The 20,562-nt window shown below is 35.8% G+C and overlaps 1 long non-coding RNA gene across 1 annotated transcript in view; it reads right to left on the reverse strand.

The window, feature by feature from the left end:
• Nucleotides 1-10,437: 10,437 nt before the first annotated feature.
• Nucleotides 10,438-20,562, reverse strand: part of LOC132357484 (uncharacterized) — a 28,413-nt gene continuing 18,288 nt past the window's right edge. The window contains exon 5 of the long non-coding RNA XR_009500229.1: nt 10,438-12,105. This is a non-coding gene — a long non-coding RNA (uncharacterized LOC132357484). The remainder of the gene's footprint in view (nt 12,106-20,562) is intronic.

Genomic DNA, 20,562 nt, shown 5'->3' on the forward strand with positions numbered 1-20,562 from the left:
GTATTTAATTTTGAATGAATTTAGGTGGTTTACAGTTTTTGAGGAAATGGTTCATTTCATATAAATTGTTGAATTTATGCTCAGAGTTGTTCAGAGTGTTCCCTTATTATTCTTTTAACACCTTAGGTGTATGCATTGATATCATTCTTTAATTCCTAATATTACAAACTTGTATCTGTGTCTTCTTGCTTTTTTCAGTTTTGCTAAGTTTTATCAATTTTATTTATCTTCTCAAAGAATTGGCTTTGTTTTCATTGATTTTCTCCTGTTTTCCAGGTTTCAATTTTATTGATTTTTGTTCTTATATTTATCACTTTCTTCTTTTTGCCCACTTTGGGTTTGTTTTCTCCTCTTTTTCTAGCTTCTTAAGTAAGAAGCTAGATTTTTAGGTTTAGACTTTTCTTCTTGTTCTAATATGACCATTTAGTTTTATACATTTATCTCTAAGCAATGCTTTAGCTATGTCCCACAAATCTTGACATGTTGTGCTTAAATTTTGCTCAGTTTAAGATATTTTCTAATTTCCCTTGAGAGTTGTTTGTTGCTAAATGGCTGAAATTTGTTGTTTAATTTCTAAGTATTTTGAGATTTTGCTGTTATCTTTTTGTTATTGATGTAATGCTTAATTTCATTTTTGTTATAGAACATACTTCATATTACTTCAATTCTTTTAAATTTGTTAAGGTTTAATTTATAAACCAGAATATAATCTTCCTTTGTTAATGTTTCATGTGCATTTAAGAAGAATGTGTATTCTTTTTTTTTTTTTTTTGGTAGAGATCTCTATAGAAGTCAATTAGATCCCGTTGGTTGAATGTGTTATACAGCACTTCTATATCATTGCTGATTTTCTGCCTATTAGTTCTATCACTGAAAGAGGATTGTTGAAGTCTCCAACCATAATTGTGAATTGATTTATTTCTCCTTTTAGTTCTGGCAGCTTTTGCTTCATATATTTTGAAGATCTGTTGTTTCTCTAGAAACATTCAAGTAGAATAAATATTTCACTATTGAAGAGGCCTCCTTTCTTGTTCTTATGCCATATATGCATATTATACTCAGACTAAAACTATAAGCACTAAAATATATGAAAAATAAATTTTAAATTGCTCTCCCCAGATTTTTAAAATAGGGTTAAAGATTGCCAAAAAAAGTGAATTGTGTTCTCTATGAATTGTTGACACCTCCTTAATCCTGTAGTTTTTCTTATTTTTATGTTTTACAGAGATATTCACCTTGTATATATATTTGATAATGTTTTATTGTTTAATGAACTGCTGTTCCAGCAGTTTAATGTAGTACATATACATTTCCCTCTATCTTAATTCTGCTTTTTATAGATCTTCCAATTTCCCTTTCTAACAGATATATTTTTAAAAACCACCTGTGTATTGCTTACACAACTCTTTGCATTTCTACTTAAATATGTAGGCCTGTTTTGCCCTTTTCCATCTTTAGGTTTAATTAAATTTTATTTTATTGAAATCTTTAAGTTTTTAAAATATTTTAAATTTATTTGCATAAGGTTACAGAAATCCTTATGCAATACATTCAAAAGTTTAAAGGACAGCCCAATAACCCCTCAAAGTCACCTCTAAAATCACAGGATACTGCTTTGCTTCTTTTATGTTCATATAGCTCTCCATATTAGATGACACAAATTTCAACATTTTAATCACAACTGCTTCATTCTCTCCCAGACACAAATTGCAATAGTTTTCATCTCACATATTTTAAGAGAGGGAATATCTGTTCTATTTGTAAAATGAGCTTGTATATAACTGATACTACGGCCAATATCTGAGTGATTAAAACCTCCACGATGTAACTTCTAACCTGTTTCAGGCTTCTCTTATCAGCAAAAGTAGTTCCTGATCCACTTTCCCTCACTGCCTTGTAACACTGTAATAACATAGATAATATTGTTGCCATTATCTTCTAAACTCTTATGTGTCAGCTAAAATATTCGTATTTTTATTACTCTTTGCAGATTCAGTATTCTCTTTTACCACTTTCATCAATCTACTTTGTCTATTATTCTCCCATTTCTCTAGTAGATTTTTTTTCCAGTTTCATATTTTTAATTTTTTATATAATTGAATCTTTAAAATATCTAGTGAAAATTGTGCAATATTTATTTAGGGGCCTTAAGAGGACTTACAGTTCTAATTTTTATTTTTCTTATTAGCCATTTTAGTTTCTAACTTTGCTATGTCATCAATGTAAAGTTCTAGATGATAAGAACTATCATTTTCTTATGCAAGGCATGTATATTAACTCTTTTGTGCATCATATATCTGCAAAAACAATAAATAAAAATAGATATTTCATGAGGTAAATCTTACCATAATGCAATGAGTTTTCTGAAATGTTAGCAATGACTGTTATATAATATTCCTCTTCAAACAACTTACACTCTCTAACAAGAGAATAACATAATTATGACACAATTTTTGGAAAGATCAAATACTAATGTCTTTTTTTCAAAGCCAACTTAATTTTTAGAATCACTTTCATGACTATTCTCTCATATTTTGAGAGTTTAACAAATATTTCCACTTTGAAGTTTTATATATTCTAACTTTAATATGAGTCTTGCCTACCAGACAATTTTCCATAACGGTAAGAAATCTATCTGCCCACATTCTGTCAAACAGTCTGGAGTTTGCATATATTTTCTCTGAAATTATCCTATTTGATTAAAACTTACCCAAAATATTCCACTTAAGAACTGTGTAATCCCTGACTCATCTCTAAAATCTTACTCATGGATGAATCATATAACAACTAGTTTATTTTGAAAATAACAAATCAAAACTAAACAACATCAATACATCTTTTATACATTTATAAACAATGTTTAAAATTCTAGATTCTCATGTCTCTGTTCTAGCATTGGTAACTTCAAGACCCAGTTGATTCCTAAGAATGAATTAAAAAAAACAAACACATTTATGGAATCTAAGAAAAAAAAAAAGGTCATGAAGAACCTAGTGGCAAGACGGGAATAAAGACACAGACCTACTAGAGAATGGACTTGAGGATATGGGGAAGGGGAGGGGTAGGATGTGACAGGGTGAGAGAGTGGCATGGACATATATACACTACCAAATGTAAAGTAGATAGCTAGTGGGAAGCAGCCGCATAGCACAGGGAGATCAGCTCAGTGCTTTGTGACCACCTAGAGGGGTGGGATAGGGAGTGTGGGAGGGAGATGCAAGAGGGAGGGGCTATGGGGATATATGTGTACGTATAGCTGATTCATTGTGTTATACTAACACAACATTGTAAAGCAATTATACTCCAATAAAGATGTTAAAAAAAAGATCATTAATGACACGGATGCATTGTTGCTTATACAGGTCTCTAGCTATTTGGCCTTAGGTCTCAAAGGATAAAAATAAAAATCGTTTTGTTCTCACATAGAGCTTTCTCTTCAACATGGTAAGAGGCTGAATTTTCTGTCTGGTGCCTCTCAGTATCCTTGTACACTAGCAATGCCCCCCTTTCCACCCAGACTTTCAGAAACCTGTCCGGTGAGTTTTGGCCACCCCTCCTTCCCACCTTCCAGTTCCGGGAAGTTCAAGCTGCAGTTCAGGCTTGTGTCACGAGGTGGCACCAACGTACCGCTATCGTCAAACTTCTCTACAAAGACATTTATTCAAGGAGCAAAAAAATACAGTACTCTCCCTTAAATGCCAGCCTTTGAACCTATGCACTGAATAATTCTAATATTGTCTGAAAAAAAAACTCATCGTAAAAGAAGACTGTAAAGATATATATTCCAGGGACTGCACACAATGAAACACCAGGTGGCAATAGCTCCTTGGCAGTGGGTGGCAGGCGGGTGGAACGCACCGCAGGCAGAGGTGACTGAGAGAGGATGGGGCATAGGAGCGATGTCTGGGTAGCTGTGTCCAGGGTCATGGACAAGAGATGCCCGACAGGGGGTGGGGGAAGGTCTGGGAAGCCTGTACAGGGTGCGGTAATGGAGAGTGAAATGCTGTGTTCTCTGGGAGGGACCTTCTGCAGCCTAGATACTTCAGCCTACACTGACGGAAGAGATACATCAATGAACGCGATGTAGATTTGTGGTCAAAAGCAGGTGGAACTGTTTTAATATAGATATGAATTTTCCAAAAAGAATTGGTATCATAGTAAACAAATCATATATCGTTTGTTACTTTTGGAAAAGGTACTTTTTTCCCTTAAAACAGGGGGGGAAAAAAGGGATGGATGCCATCTGGTGCCCAGACCCAGGATTGCAAGCTCTGAGAGTCTCAGACCAGGGGACTGGTCAACAAGAGGAACGAAGGGATGGAGGTTGTGATCTCGGCTTAGTGATTGCAGCCAGTATTTTCTGGAAACTTGCGCTTACTGTGAGCAATCCCTCTGTGTCCATCATTTTCTGGGATCTCTAAACCTGAGATAGGGTGTCCAGCCCTGGCCCGAACTAAAGAGAAAGCTGCACTTGTAAGCATGTGTTTGGGGTTATAGAGCTAGAGGAGACCTAGAAACACACACACACAGACACAGACACACACACAGTCAATTCCATTTTAAAATCTACTTCATTTCCCCAGGAAACTGAATACAGTGAATGCTTTTCCAAAGTAATAAATACATGTTCACATTACCTTTGTCAGTCTGTTCACAGTACTTTGTTTTCAAATTTTTATGAAAATGTTTTCCTGAATACATTCCAAACAATACGTGAAAGTACATTTTCTCAACTCTCTTACAGGCCTGACTCCCGCCCCTTGACCCAAAAGGATCTGTTGTCATAGAACAGTGCCTCCCCTCCAGACGTGTCCCTGTAGGTGAGGGTACATGATCATAGACAACTGCACACACACAGGTGTCTTTTCCTAAAGAGGAATCACATTATTCATCTTTTGCATCTTGTCTTTTCCACTTAATATTCTTCTTAGGGTTTATATTTTCATCTCACTAGTTGTAGTTGTGATGGTTAATTTTATGTGTTAACTCAACTGGCTATGGGATGCCCAGATTAAACATGATTCTGGTTGTGTCTGAGGGTGTTTCTGGATGAGATTAGTATTTGAACTGGTGGACTCAGTAGACTGTCCTCCCCGCTGTGGGTGGGACTCATCCAATCTGTTCAAAGCCTGAATTGAACAAAAGGCAGAGGGAGGAGGAATTCCCCCCCTTCTGCTTCCTGCTGCACTGCCTGACATCTCATCTCATCTTCTCTGGCCCTCACTCCGGGATTTAAACCATCAGCTTCCGGGGTTCTCAGGCCTTTGGACTCGGACTGAACTACACCACCAGCTTTCCTGGGTCTCCAGCTTGCAAAGGACAGACTGTGGGACCTCTCAGCCTCCATAATTGCACAAGCCAATTCCTTGTGATGAATCTCCTTTTATATATAAATACATATCCTGCTGTTTCCATTTCTCTGTAGAACCCTGAATAACACACTAGTGGTTTAGGCATATTTTAACATGTTTGCTATTCATATATATATTTATTTGAGTTCTTTGTTGAAATTAGTTGCCAATCATTTGTTACTGAGTGTGCTTCACAAATCATGGATATTAACCCACTATGAGGCGTAGTTTACAAATGTTTTCTCCCCTCTTTTAACATAACTCTTTTTTTTTAATTTAGAAAGTTTTCAATTTCAATGATTAGACTTAAAAACAATGCAAGTATTATTTAAAAAGGAAAAAAAAAATGTGAGGAGCATGTACTGCCAGCCTCCAGGGAGGTTAGAGCATTCAGAGTCCTGGAGGCATCAGGAGAAAATGGAAAAAATCTTTAAAGTATTTCCACAGTTGGCTGCTGACCTGGAGATAACAAAGGTGTCTACCTGATTTACATAAACTCCCCTAAAATCAGTACCCTGGTATGATGTTGGCCAAAATGATGGGTAACTTGAATGGCTGTTAGGATTAAAGAAGACAAAATATAAAGTACAATTTCTTAAAGCACTTCCTTACATATCATTTTCCTTCCATCCAGATCACCTGTCTCAAGGGCAACACCTGAGCTTCTGTCTGAGCCCTACTCCCCGCTTCAGGGATCAGCCAATGGATGTGGCCCAGACACCCAGGTCTCTTGGCAGAAGGGAAAGAATTTCATCTCCTCTGTCATCTTCCTCACCCTGAGGGGCTGGTGAGTGAGTACCCATGGGCCACAATAGCAGGGAGTCTGATCGACCACTTCTCCAGCCCTGGAAGCCCATCTTCTAAAAGGGAGGCTGCTCTGTGTCCTCTAGGGAGGGCGAGGGATAGAACCTCATCCCATCCTGCCACTTATGTGGCCAGGTGACCTAGGCTCTGTCAGTCTGAACTTGGGCATCTGTGACGTGGGACTCACGATACCTATGTCACAGAGTTGTCCTGAGGGGTGAATGAGGAAAACTGCCCAGAGTATATGGCACCTGGTGGGACTTCAAAGGCTTTTTAAAAGTCAAGACTCAGTAGCAGGGGCTGGCTGAGACTTAGGGCTAAGGCAGGCATTATGGAAAGGTGTTTCTCCTAATGAGAATATAGATATCTTTATGAAGGAAGCAAATCTCTCTCTGGTATGCCTTGAGTTCAAAGTTTTAAAGACAGAAGGATCTCTAGTTTCTTGGGAGACTCAGAAGCTCCTAAGAGCTGCCCAACATCGTGCCTCTGAGCAGACCCTAATCCAGTTCCCCACGCTGGGAAGACAGGCTTGCTTTTGATTCACCTGGTGAGCTCAGTGAGAGGTGGCACCAGGGCAGCAAGCTGTGGTGTTTGCCTAACTGCTGCTCCTGGACTGCTCCACATGTTAATACGTTTATAGGAAAATTCTAGACCTGTCTCCCATTCAACAGTGCAGGGGTCCTCAGTTCATGCGTCATCCAGCCACGTCACACCACAGTTTCAACCATCTGCTGCCTCCCTGAGAGGCAAAATTCCACAAATTACTTCCATTTCTTTGACACACAAGTATCCATCTTACCATTCACTAATAACTGAATATATATTGTTAAATCCCATACTGTTCCATTGGAGGCATCTCATTGGCTCTATATTGGAAATAGGAGGGTAAGAGGGGAAATGAATTATGGGCAAATTCAAAGGTTAAATCTGAGATGACATGGCTCCTTCACATTAACTTTTTTTAAAAATTAAGACTACATTTTTTTAGACAGTTGTGCAATCACAGCAAAATTGACTGGGAGGTATAGAGATTTCCCATATACCCTCCCCCATCCCCATACATGCATAGCCTCCCTCATTATCAACATCCCCCACCAGAGTGGTACATTTGTTACAATTGATGAAACTACGTGGCCACATCATAATCACGCAAAGTCCACAGTTTACCTTAGGGTTCATTCTTGGTGTCGTACATTCTATAGGTTTGGACAAATGTATAATGACATGTATATCATTATGATACCACACAGAGTAGTTTCATTGCCCTAAAAATGCTCTGTGCTCTGCTTATTCATCCTCTTCCTTTCTCCTTGAAAATCCTAGCAATCACTGATATTTTTACTGTTTCCAGAATGTCATATAGTTGGAATCATACAATATGTAGCTTTTTCTTAAGTTTTTTTTAAAATAAATTTATTTATTTATTTGTATTTATTTTTGGCTGCGTTGGGTCTTCATTGCTGTGCGTGGGCTTTCTCTAGTTGCGACGAGTGCGGGCTACTCTACATTGCAGTGGGCAGGCTTCTCATTGCAGTGGCTTCTCTTGTGGCAGAGCATGGGCTCTAGGCATGTGGACTTCAGTAGTTGTGGCACATGGGCTCAGTAGTTGTGGCTCACGGGCTCCAGAGCACAGGCTCAGTAGTTGTGGCGCACGGGCCTATCTGCTCCACAGCATGTGGGATCTTCCCAGACCAAGGCTCGAAACTGTGTCCCCTGCATTGGCAGGCGGATTCTTAACCACTGTGCCACCAGGGAAGTCCCTTCTTATTTTTTATTAAGGTAACATTGGTTTATAACATTATATAAGTTTCATGTGTACAACATTATATTTCTAATGCTGTGTACACTACAGGGTACTCACTGCCAAAAACTTAGTTTCCAACTGTCACCATACAGTTTATCCCCTTTACACATTTTACCTTCCCCCTCTCTGCCTTTGTTTGGCTTGTTCATTTATTTTGTTTCATTGTTTTATTCCACATATGGGTGAAATCATATGGTATTTGTCTCATTTCATATGACTTATTTCACTTAGCATAATATCCTCAAGGTCCATCCATATTGTTGTAAATGGCAAGATTTCATCTTTTTATGGCTGTGTAGTATTCCAGTGAGTGTGTGTGCGTTTGTGTGTGTGTGTGGTGTGTGTATGTGTATAACATCTTCTTTATCCATTCATCCATTGATGGGCACTTAGGTTATTTCCATATCTTGGCTATTGTAAATAATGCTGCAATGAACACTATTAGAATGGCTATTATCAAAAAGGCAAGAAATAACAAGTGTTGGCAAAGATGTGGAGAAAAGGGAACCTATATATAGGTTGTATGTTGGAATGTAAATTGGTAAAATCAGTATGGAAAACAGTATGGAGATGCCTCAATAAATTACAAATAGAACTACCATATGATCCAGCTATCCCACCTCTAGGTATTTATCCAAATATGAAAACACTACTTCAAAAAAGATACATAGTCTTCTTCTGATTGGCTTCTTTCACTTAGTAATATGCACTTAAAGTTTGTCCATGTCTTTTCAAGGCTTAATAGATAATTTCTTTTAATGCTGAATAATAATATCCCACTGTATAAATGTACCGCAGTTTATTTATCCATTCACCTAATTAAGGACATCTTAGTTGCTTCCAAGTTTTGGCAATTACAAATAAAGCTGCTATAAACATCTGTGTGCAGGTTTTTGTGTGGACATAAGTTTTGAACTCCTTTGGGTAAACACCTAGGAGTGTGATTACTGGACTGTGTGGTAAGAGTATGTTTGTTTGGTAAGAAACCACCAAACTGTCTTCCAAAGTGCTGTAACCATTTTGCATTCCCATCAGCAATAGATGAGAGATCCTGTTGCTCCAATTCCTCTCCAAATCCAACTCCAGTTGCCAGTGTTCTGAAGTTTGGCCATTCTAATAAATGTGTAGTGGTATCTCATTGTTAATTTGCACTTCTCTGATCATATATGATGTGGAGTATCTTTACTTACATTTATTTGCCATCTGTATATCTTCTTTGATGAGTTGTCTGTTAAGGTTTTTGTCCCACTTGAAAATTAGTTTGTTCATTTTCTTATTGCTGAGTTTTAAGAATTCTTTGTATATTTGGGATGACTGTCCTTTATCAGATGTGTCTTTTGCAAATATTTTCTTCCATTCTTTGACTTGTCTTCTCTTTCTCTTGACACTGTCCTTTGCAGAGCAAACGTTTCTAATTTTCATGAATTCCAGCTTATCAGTTATTTCTTTCATAGATTGTGCCTTTGGTATTATATCTAAAATGACATTGCCATAAACAAGGGTAACTAGGTTTTTTCCTAAATCTTCTAGCCATTTTATAGTTTTATGTTTTAAATTTAGGTCTGTGATCTATTTTGAGTTATCGTTGTGAAGGGTGTAAGGTCTGTGTCTAGATTCATTTTTTCCCATGTGTATGTCTGGTTCTTTCAGCACCATTAGTAGTAAAAACTATCTTTACTCCATTCTTTTGCCTTTGCTCCTTTGTTGAAGATCAGTTGACTATATTTATGTGGGCCTATTTACAGGCTCTTTATTGTTCCATTGATCTATTTGTTCTTTCGCCAATACCACAGTGTTGTGAACTTTATAATAAGCCTTGAAGTTGGGTAGCATCAGCCCTCCAACTTTGTTCTTCTCCTTCAGTATCGTGTTGGCTATTCTGGGTCTTTTATCTCTCCATATAAACATTAGAATCAGTTTTTCAATATCCACAAAATAACTGGCTGGGATTTGGGGAGGGGGTTATTGCATTGAACCTACAGATCCAGTTGGGAAGAACTGACATCTTAACAATACTGAGACTTCCTGTCCATGAACATGGAATATCTCTATTTATTTAGTTCTTTGATTTCATTCATCAGAGTTTTGTAGTTTTCCTCATATAGATCTCGTACATATTTTGTTAGATTTATACATAAGTACTTCATTTTGGAAGGTGATAATGTAAATGCATTGTATTTTCAATTTCAAATTCTACTTGTTCTTTGCTGGTATATAGGAAAGTGGCTGACTTTTGTATTTTAACCTTGTATACCGCAACCTTGCCATAACTGCTTATTTGTTCTAGAGGGGTATTTTTGTTGTTGATTCTTTTGGATTTTCTACATAGATGATAATGTCATTTGTGAACAAAGACAATTATATTTCTTCCTTCCCAAACTGTATACCTTCTATTTCCTTTTCTTACCTTTTTGCATTAGCTAGAACTTCCAGTATGATACTGAAAAGGAGTTGTGAAAGTGAACATCCTTGCTTTGTACCTGATTTTAGTGGGAAACCTTTAAGTTTCTCACCATTAATATGATGTTAGCTGTAGGTTTTTTGTAGATATTCATTATCAATGTGAGGAATTTCTCCTCTATTCCTAGTTTACTGAGAAGGTTTTTTTTTCAATCATGAATGAGTGTCGCATTTTGTCAAATGCTTCTGTCAAATGCATTGATGTGATCATGCGATCAATCTATTATACTTCCCTTTGCAATTCTACTAGTTTTTGCATCACATATTTTTATGCTTTGCTGTTAAGCACATAAATGTTAAAGACTGTTATGTCTTGGAGAACTGACTTCTTTAATCATTATAGAATGCCTTTCTTTATCCCTGATAACTCACCTTGATTTGAAGTCTGCTCTGTCTGAAATGAATATAGCTACTTCTGCTTTCTTTTGGTTAGTGTTAGGATGTTAGCATATTCCCCACCCATTTACTTTTATTCTATATGAATCTTTGTATTTAAAGTGAGTTTCTTGTAGACAACATATGGGTAGGTCTTGTTTTCTGAAAAATATTATATTCAACTATTTAATGTGCCTACTCACAAGTAGTAGACTTCTAAAGGGTTTCTATTTTTTTTTTTACCTTTCCTGCATTTCCCATTTTTATCTACAACAAAAGCACTTGGGTTCTGAAGCAAAAAGAATAAAGAGAAAAAATAAGTATCCCCGGCCATTCCACAGTGGGTCGGTGTCAGATAAAGAACATGCCTAAACCAAGGGAATTAGGTAATGAGGTGGCCACAAAACTAATTTATGAATCTATCCACATGACAGTCCCATTTTGGTAGCTTCAGGGAAAATATAATTGCCTAGGGGAAGGGCAAGCATGTCTCTCAGATAAACCTTAGATTTGACAGTCAGATGACATCTCCACTTCCCTGGATTTTAGATAAAAGTAGTTTCACAACATTCTTTATGTACTCTCCCAAATAAAGCTCCTTGAATTAAAAGAAGGCTCATCAGCTTAACCTCCCAATAATCTAAACAATGAATGCCACAAGGGAGTAAAAGGGTGACAGTCTGCATGGGATCACCCAGAGCTCAGCTCCACAGCATCCAGAGGGGGAAAACCCTTAAACAGTGGGATTCAGGGTTAAAGTTTAGTCACAGGCTTATTCAGGAGCAATCAACACATGCATATGAAAACACCACTGAATCACCTTCCTTGTGCAATTAAGAATAATAAAAGGCAAGGAAAATATACACATGCCCAGCACTTGTAATACAAAATCAGATCAAGTTCAAAATGGGATGCATCCTTAAGCCAATCAAGGGATATGGGTAGTAGTCTGGAAACAGAAAAACTAAATTTCACCAGGATGCTACAGATTAGATTCTAGATACACAGGCCTACATGAGTAACTGAATGAAAGCCAGTAAATTAGGCCTGAACTTTGAGCTAGATGGCACTTGGGAAACTAAGCCTTTGAAGACATCAGGGAAAAAAGGGTTGAAAATAGTATCTGCAGAATGTGTTAGTGCTCCCTACTGCACATAAGCTAAAAATAATGATTGTGTCCATTTTAGTAGCTCTGCAAGAGAATACACACGGCAAGGAAGGCATATATGGCAGGTCACAATGTTGAGATGTGAATGTGTATTTGTTCTCCTTATGTTTCTTCCTTTCTCCTTTCCATCAGGTAGCCAGCACCTATAGATACAACCATGCAAGAAAACAATACCATATTTCACTTAGGGATATATACATACGTAATAAAATTAATATATATATACATAGGTAATAAACTATAAAGAAAAGTCTTAAGTATGGAAAACCCAAAGTCTTGATAAAAATTACCTCTGGGGAAGAAGGAGACTAATATAATCAGAGAAGATTCAAAGTGAGTTTCAACTGCATATGTGATATTTTATTTCTCAATTTGAATATACAGAAGTCTGTTATATTATTTTCTATAAATCTATGTCTGAAATTTTCAAAACAAGCATTCTTTCTATGAGCTTTAATTCTGCTCTGAAAAATGATCCATTACTAACTTAGAAATTGTGGAAAATATTGTCAAGTCCAGAGATAAATAAATAAATAACCAGAAACCTACCATTCAGTGATTTAAAAATAATGTATGATGTTTGTGCATTTACTCTAATCATATTCTCCATGTATGTACATATAATGCTTATATATTACATATGGGTCTCATATCTCTGGAGGCTCAATATTATCTATAAAGATCATGAAATCAGTAATTAAATTTGCCCAGCTCACATCTAACTTTATCTAACACCAAAGCCCATGTTGCTAACCATTGGGATATACAAACTTTTTCTGTTATGGATGAGGCCAACACAAGGGAAATGACTATGCTTGGTCTTATAAAAAAATAAATCTGGTATTTAGGACACAGGTATCCTGATTTCAGTGTGTTATATGGCAGACCCTTCTTAATACTCTGTTATTTTGTACTTTCTTCTTTCTGGCACTCAATGGGTTAATGCTATTCCAATGTGAAAATGGAAGATAAAAGGGGGAGAGAAGAAAATACATTAAAAACTAATAAGAGAAGTGATGTCAGCAAAATGGCAGGCTAAGAAGCTCCAGGCCCTCATTCACCCACAAAAAAACATTATAAAAAATAACTAGAGACTTGATAAAATAACTTTATAAGAGATCTGAGACTAGTCAAAGGTCTACAGCAACTAAGGAACACCCAGTTAGGAAAAGACCTAATTAAAAATGGTAGGGAAAGTTTTGAGTCATTACTTACCCTTTCCTTACCACCTGCCCAGTGTGGCAGCAGTTTTGAATTGGAGGAGGTGGCAGCCCAGTTCCCAGTCCGTCCTTCAAACCAGAGAAGTAGAAGAGACCTAATTTCCAATATTCTAACTTGTCTGAGTGCTGCCTGAAGGACTCCTCTTTGTTTTTCCTAACTTTGAAGACAGGCGGGAAAGGCGACAGTGCCTGTGAAAGGTGCAAGAAGACTATAGGTCTACAGAAAGCTGAGACAAGAGATTATAGGTGGAGGCATACAATAGACTATCTAAGGTGCCAAGAAGAATCTGGCGTGAGACTCTTTGGGAAATTAAGACATTTAAAAGTAGCCATGTATAAAGGGGAACTGAGATATTCACACACAGGCCCACACAACATGCATGTGCAGAAAAGGCCTGAGAAGATCTTAAGCTTTCACTTCAGGCTAATTCCTATGATCAGAGCAAGTCCAGCTCATTGGTAAAGGATTACCCTTGTAGAGAGCAAGTCTGCAAAGACTGGTAGAGGTGTTGTTATTTGAGATGTTCATATTGCAACCAAAAATGACAAAGCATACAAAGAAACAGGAAAATATAGCCCATTCAAAGGCACAGAAAAAATTGATAGAACCATCTCCACCCAAAGAAGCCCTGACATAGGACTTACTAGACAAAGATTTTAAAGCAACTGTCTTATATATGCTCAAGAGACAAAGGAAAACAGACAAAGAACTAAAGGTAATCAGGAAAAAGAAGTATGAATAAAATGAGAATATCAGCAGAGACAGAAATTTTTAAAAGGAACGAAACAAATTCTGGAGCTGAATAATATTATAATGTAATTGAAAAATTCATTAGAATGGTTCAATTGTAGATTTGATCAGGCAGAAGAAAGAATCAGCAAACTCAAAGATAGGACATTTGTAAGTATTGAGTCTGAGGAGCAGAAAGAAAAAAATAATGAAGAAAAGAGAACAGAGCCTAAGGGTCTTATGGGATACCATCAAGAGGACCAAAATACACATCATGAGAGTCCCAGAAGGATAAGAGAGCCAGAAAGTGGCAGAAAGATTACATGAAAAAAATAATGGCCAAAAACTTCCCAGCTTTGACATAATATGTAAATGTACAAGTAAAAGAGGCTCAACAAACCGCAGCTATGACAAACATAAACAGTCCCACACCAACAAACATTAAAATCAAACTGTCAATGGGAAAAGACAGAGAGAATCTTGCAAGTAGCAAGAGAAAATCACCTTACCACATACAAGGGATCCTCAATAATATTACCAGCTGATTTGTCAGCTGAAACTTTAGAGGCCAGATGTGGTAGGATAATATATTTAAAGTACTTAAAGAAAGAATCTATCAAATGAGAATTCTATATCTGTCAAAACTATCCTTCAAAAATGAGGGTGAAATCAAGGCATTCCCAGATAAACAGAAGCTAAGGAAGTTCATTAGCACTAGACCTGCCCTACAAGAAAGACTAATGGGAGTCCTTCAAGTTGAAATGAAAGGACACTAAACAATAACTTGTGGCTATATAAAACTATAAAGATCTCTGGTAAGGTAAATATATGGACAAATATAAAAATCAGTATTTAAAAATTTTTGGTTTCTAAATCCACTTTTAATTTTGTACAGGATTTAAAAGACAAATACATCAAAAAAATCTATTTTAATAGTTGCACAATGTATAAAAATGCAATTGGTGATATCAATAACATAAAGTGGGTGGGAGGAGGACAACACTATAAACCAACTGGCCTTAACAGACATATACAGAACACTCCAACAAACAATAGCAACATATACATTGTTCTCAACTGCACATGGAATATTGTCCAGAATAGGCCATGTTAGTTACAAAACTAGTCTTAATAAATTTTGAAAGATTGAAATCATACAAATTATCTTTTTAAATCACAATAGAATGAAACTAGAAATCAATAACAGAAGGAAAACTGAAAAATTCACAACTGTGTGGAAATTAAACAACATACTCTTAAACAACCAATGGGGCAAAGAGAAAACCACAAGGGAATTTAGAAAATACCATGAGACAAATATAAGTGAAAATGCAACAACCAAAACTTATGGTACAGCAAAGCAGTGCTGAGATGGAAATTTATAACTGTCAATGCTTACATGAAAGAGATGATCTCAAATTAACAACCTAACTTTACAGCTTAAGGAACTAGGAAAAGAAGAACAAACTAAACGCAAAGCTAGCAAAAGGAAGGAAATAATATGTGTGGTTTAGAGTGGAGATAAATAAAAACAGAAAGTAGAAAAACAAAAGAAAAAACCAATGAAACCAAAATGGTCCTTAGAAAATATCAACAAAATTGACAAATCTTTAGCTACACTGACTGAATAAAAAGAGAATACACGAATACTAACATCAGAAATGAAAGTGGGGACATTACTACTGATTTTACAGAAATGAAAAGGATTATAGGAGAATACAATGGACAATTATACAACAACAAACTAAATAACCTGGATGAAATGAACAAATTCCTAGAAACACACAGCCTACCAATCGAATCATGAATAAACAGAAAATCTTTCATTCATTGCTGGTGGAAGTGCAAAATGGTATGGCCACTTTGGAAGACAGTTTGGCAGTTTCTTAGAAAGCTAAACATACTCTTACCTCATGATCTAGCAACTGCACTCCTTAGGATTTACCCAAATATGTTGAAAACTTATGTCCACACAGAAACCTGCACAAGGATGTTTATAGCAGTTTTATCCATAATTGCCTAAACTTGGAAGCAATCAAGATGTCCTTCAGTAGGTGAATGGATAAATTGTGGTACATTTATACAATGGAATATTATTCATTGCTAAAAAGAAATGACCCATCAAGCCTTGAAAAGACATAGATGAACTTTAAATGCATATTACTAAATTAAAGAAGTCGATCAGAAAAGGCTACACATTGTATGATTCCAACTATATGACATTCTGGCAATGGCATGAATATGGAGACAGTAAAAAGATCAGTGATCGCCAGTGGTTGGGGGAAGGGAAGGATGAATAGGTTGGGCATAGAACAACTTTAGGGCAGTGAAATTTTTCTGTATGATATTACAATTGTGGACATATCTCAGCATATATTTGCCTAAACCCACAGACTGTACAACACCAAGAGTGAACCCTAATGTAAGCTATGGACTTCGGGTGATAATGATGTGTCAATGTGGGTTCATTGATGTGCCACACTGGTGTGGACTTTTGATAGTGAGGGAGGCTGTGTGTGTGCTGGAGAAGGGGTCATATGGGAACTCTTTAATTTTCTGTCAATTTTTCTGGGAACCTAAAACTGCTATAAGAAAATGGTCTATTTTCAAATATTCTCAAAGTATTGAAGAAGAGGGAACACTTCTTAACTCGTTTTGTAAGACCAATATTATTCTGATACCAAAACCAGACATATACACTACAAGAAAAGAATACTTGGCCAATATCCCTTATATTGATACAGATATCCTAAAAAATGTTAGCAAACCAAATTCAGAAGCATATAGAAGGATTATACACAATGACAAAGTGGGATTTATTCATGGAATACAAGTGTGGTTCACCATTCAAAAACTAAACAATGTAATATACCACATTAACAGAATGAAGGTAAAAAACACACAGTCAATTCATGTTTAAAAAGCATTTGATAGAATTCAGTACCTTTTCATGATAAAAACACTCAACAAACTAGGAATAGAAGGAAACCACCTTAACATAATAAATGCCATATATGAAAACCCACAACTAACATCACACTCAATGGTGAAAACAAAAGCTTTTCCACTAAGATCAGGAATAGGAGAAGGATGCCCATTTTCACCACTACTGTGCAACATAGTTTTGGAAGCTCTAGCCAGAGCAATTAGGCAAGCAAAAGAAATAATAAGTATCCAAATTGGAAAGGAAGAAGTTCAACTATCTCTGTTCAGAGATGATATGATCTGACATGTAGAAAACCCTAAAGATTCCACACACAAAAAAATTATTAGAACTAATAAGTTAATTCAGCAAAATTGGATACAATATCAACCTGCAAAAATAAATTATATTTCCATACATTAAAAATAAATAATCCAAAAAGGAATTTATGAAAAATTACAGTTACAATTACATTTACACTAAGAAGAATAAAATACTCTAGGAATAACCTTAACCAAGGAGGCAAAAGACTTGCAAACTGAAAACTACATAACATTGTTGAAGGAAATTAAAGAGAACATAAATAAATGGAAAGATATCCTGTGTTCATGGATTAGAAGATTTAGTATTGTTAAATTGTCAAAACTACCCAAAGTGATCTACAGATTCAGTGTAATCTCTATCAAAATTTCAATTATGCTGTTGGAGAAATTTTAAAAACGTATCCTAAAATTCATATAGAATCTTAAGGGATGCAGAATAGCCAAAACAATCTTGAAAAAGAAGAACAAATTTGGAGGACACAAATTCCTCATATCAAATTTATTTCAAAAATATAATAATCAAAACAGTGTGCTATTATCATACAGACAGACACATAGATCAATGGAATGTAAGAGACAACCCAGAAATATACACTCACCCCTATGGTCAAATGATTTTCAACAAGGGTGCAAGACCATTCAATGGGGAAAGGACAGTGTTTTCAATAAATGGTACTGAGAAAACTGATATCCACATGCAAAAGAATGAAGTCGGGCATTTATCTTACACCATATACAAAAATTAACTCAAAATAAATCAAAGACAAATGTAAGAACTAAAACTATAAAACTCAGAAGAAAACATAGGGGAGAAGCTTCATAATGTTGGATTTGGCAACAACTTCTCAGAAATGACACCAAAAGCACAGGAAACAAAAGATAAAATAAATAAATTGAACTTCATCAATAACTTTCATGCCTCAAAGGACACCATCAACAGAGTGAAAAGGCAACACAAAGAATGGGAGAAAATATTTGCAAATAATATATCTGATAAGGGATTAACATCCAGAACATACAAGGAATTCCTATAACAACAACAAAATGAACAATTTGATTAAAAACTGGGCAAAGAAATTGAATAGACATTTCTCCAAAAAATATGTACAAATAGCCAATGAGTACTTGAAAAGATGCTCAACATTACTAATCATTAGGAAAATGCAAATCCAAACCACAATGAGAACAACCTTACACCCATTAGGATGGCTATTAATAAAAAAAACAAACAGAATAGACATTTTTGCAAAGAAGACATACAGATGGCTAACAGGCACATGAAAAGATGCTCAACGTCACTAATCATGAGAGAAATGCAACTCAAAACCACAATTAGGTATCACCTCACACCTATCAGAATGGCTATCATCAAAAAGTCTACAAATAGCAAATGTTAGCATAGATTTGGAGAAAAGGGAACCCTTGTACACTGTTGGTGTGAATGTAAATTGGTGCGTCCACCTTGGAAAACAGTATGGAGTTTCCTAATAAACTAAAAATAGAACTACTGTATGATCCAGCAATTCTTTTTTTTTTTATATCTGAAGAAAATGAAAACACTAATCTGAAAAGATATGTGCACCCCAATGTTCATAGCAGCATTATATACAATAGCCAAGATATGAAAACAACCTAAGTGGCCATCAACAGATAAATGGACAAAGAATATTTGGGATATATATATATATATATTACACAGCCATAAAAAAGAATGAAATTCTGCCATTTGCAACAACGTGATGGACCTAGAGAGTATTATACTTGGTGAAATAAGTCAGACCAAGAAAGACAACCTATGTTATCACTTATATGTGGAATCTAAAAAGTAAAACAAATGTATATAACAAAAAAGACTCACAGAGAACAAACTGGTGGTTACCAGTATGGGGAGAGGGCAGAGGGGAGGAGCAAGAGAGAGGTATGGGATTAAGTGATATGAACTGCTATGTTATAAAAGAGATAAGCAACAAGGATATAAATATTGTACAGCACAGGGAATATAGCCATTGTTTTGTAATAAATTTAAATGGAGTATAGTCTACAAAAATATTGAATCACTATGTTGTACACCTGAAACTAAAATATCCTAAATCAACTACACTTCAATTAAAAATTAATAAATAACAAAAACCAGAAATTAGCAAGTGTTGGTGAGGATGTCGAGAAATCATTACTTTGTGCCTTGCTGGTGGGAATATAAAATGGTGCAGCTGCTGTAGAAAACAGGATGATGGCTCCCCAAAAAAATTAAACAAAGAATTTTCATATGATCCAGCAATTACACTTCTGGGTATATACCCCAAATAATTAAAAGCAGCACTCAAACAGATATTTGCACAACAAAGCTCTTAGCAGACTATTTACAATAGTCAGAAGGCAGAAACAACTCAAATGTCCATTGACAGATGAATGGAGAAACAAATTGTGGTATATGCATACGATGGCATATTATTCAGCCTTAAAATGGAATGAAATTCTGATACATGCTACAACATGAGTGAACCTTGAAGACATTATGCTAAGTGAAATATTCCATACACTAAAGGACAGATATTGTATTATTTCATTTATATGAAATACATATAATAATAAGTCATAGAGACATAAAGTAGAATAGTGGTTACCAGGGCTTCGGGGAGCAGATAACAGGGAGTTATTTTTTAATGGGTACAGAGTTTCAGTTTGGGATGATAAAAAAGTTCCGGAAATAGGAAGTGGCAATGGTTGTACAACAATGTGAATGCACTAAATGCCACTGAACTGTATATTTAAATATGGTTAAAATGATAAATTTGTTATGTATATTTTGCCACAAATAACAAAAGAGGAGGGTGGGAAAGAGAAGCATGCTGACACTCTTTTTCTGTCTCTGAATGTTGTTAATTGGGTGTGAAGCCTGGAACTATGGCAGCCATCTTGAGATCACGAGAGCCAGACAAACCAACACACTGACGATGGAAAGAACCTGTGTCCTTGATGACACTGTTGGAACAGCTAAATTAAACCAATCATGGAATTGGCTTTCTGCCAGATTTCTTGTTAAATGAGAAAACTCCCCTTATTGTTTAAAAATAAGTATTGAAAGGATGATTACTTCCTCTTCCTCAACATCCTCAGGTATCTCATCCTATAAGAATGTCAGCAAAGCTTATCCATCATATAAATATGCATATATTTCATTTCCTTCTGCTTCAAATTCAATTGATCTCTATGAGATATTCATGTTAAAGTCTCTTTTATGGGAAGGAGAACTTTCCTAACTACGACTCAAAATTCAAGCACATTAAGGAAAAAAGATTAGTAAATTTGACTACATAAAAATAACAATAACAATTTGGCATGCCATAAAACATGCTAGACAATTAAAAAGACACAAGAAAAATATGTGTAACTAATATCTAACA

This window comes from Balaenoptera ricei, chromosome X, assembly GCF_028023285.1.
Source record: "Balaenoptera ricei isolate mBalRic1 chromosome X, mBalRic1.hap2, whole genome shotgun sequence".
Lineage (NCBI taxonomy): Eukaryota > Metazoa > Chordata > Mammalia > Artiodactyla > Balaenopteridae > Balaenoptera > Balaenoptera ricei.